This window comes from Aplysia californica, unplaced genomic scaffold, assembly GCF_000002075.1.
Source record: "Aplysia californica isolate F4 #8 unplaced genomic scaffold, AplCal3.0 scaffold00604, whole genome shotgun sequence".
Lineage (NCBI taxonomy): Eukaryota > Metazoa > Mollusca > Gastropoda > Aplysiida > Aplysiidae > Aplysia > Aplysia californica.
Window position 1 is genome coordinate 459,924 of NW_004797874.1, and position 1,519 is coordinate 461,442.

The following is a 1,519-nucleotide window of genomic DNA, read 5'->3' on the forward strand; positions in this document are numbered from 1 at the left end:
GAGAATGAAGAGAGAGGGAGATATAGATAAATAGATAGATAGATAGATAGGCAGATAGATAGATAGATAGATGGATGGATAGGTAGATAGATAGATAGATAGATAGATAGATAGATAGATGGATAGATAGATAGATAGATAGATAGATAGATAGAATTCTGCTAAAAGCCCAATAAATAATTACCTTTTGACAATATATTATTCACAATTCTGATCGAGCAGTCCAAAGATGTTAGAACAACTTGGATAATAGTGAATTGGAAAGTGATACTCTAAACTCTGTGCTGAACAAATGCCCAGTGATAACTCACGCGCAAACGACGTTTTCGGCGCGGTCACACTGCGTTGTGAGTGGGTTAAAGAGAAGGGTGTCAGTGCATGCTCGAAGCTCTCCACTTCCGTCTGAGGAACATCTGAGGACACACATGTGGACGTACATTTGTTAAATTAACCCCTTCAAGGCTGAGACATTTTCATTTACGTTTGCACAGAAAAGATAACGCATTCACGTATTAGATACTTTTTAAAATCCATAGTATCTTTAGTCTTACTGACAGGAGGGGGAAGGGGGGGGGGGGCTGATGAAGGTTCCGATTTGGATCAAAGTTATGGATTGTGAGATGTGGGCTCTTTGGGCTTTGCCAACCTCCCTTATTTCATCGCGTAAGAACCTCATAAACCCTTTTTGTCCATACTAGGCCTGTTAGCCATCACATTATTCTTCTAAAGTCCTTCTTATAGTCTGTTTTTCCAAAACAGTATTTTTCATATTTTTGTAATAATTCTGCCATTAAAAAAATCAAATTAATCTTCATGACATTTTCTTAGAATGAATAAAAAATGTTACACATAAAATTGTCAGATGAATCTATGGAAGAGGTTTTCGTTGGTAGTATCCGCAGGCGCCAGTGAGTGTAAACTTTCACTGATTTTTTTCCAGCCTTGAATACTACTTCAAGAAAAAAAAATCTTAAACAGAATTATTTTTCGTTCAGGGAAAACTCAACAATTAAATTTATGGAACTATTGTTTCTTAACATTCATGCCACCTATTTCCTATTTATAAGTGAGATATTATCCCCTTCACGGCAAGGCTCGAGAATTGGGTGATAAGGCAAATCTTCCACAAAAAGCGTATTCCAGCTTTCCATAAATCGTGATTTATAAAGGAACAAATAAGTCATTGTAGTCAACTTTTTAGTTTGATTCTAGGTTTTTGGTAGATCTATCGTCGTGGGTGGTTGGCGGATGCAATGGTGTGGTTTGCTCCTTCTTTCCTATTAAACAACTATCGTCTTTATCTCTCCTCCCTTTTTATGTTTATTACTCTCTTGTAACACCTCTAATCTTCGGCACTTATATGGCCTTATCCTGTTGCAAGTGCCGTAAAACTCTTACTAAAAGATCTATTGTCATGGTCCCCTCTCCACCGACGGCCACAAATAATTCAACCCCACAACGTAAAGGGACAGTGAGCAGATCTCGCAGATTTGTGTTTGCAAAACTTTGCCCCCCCCCT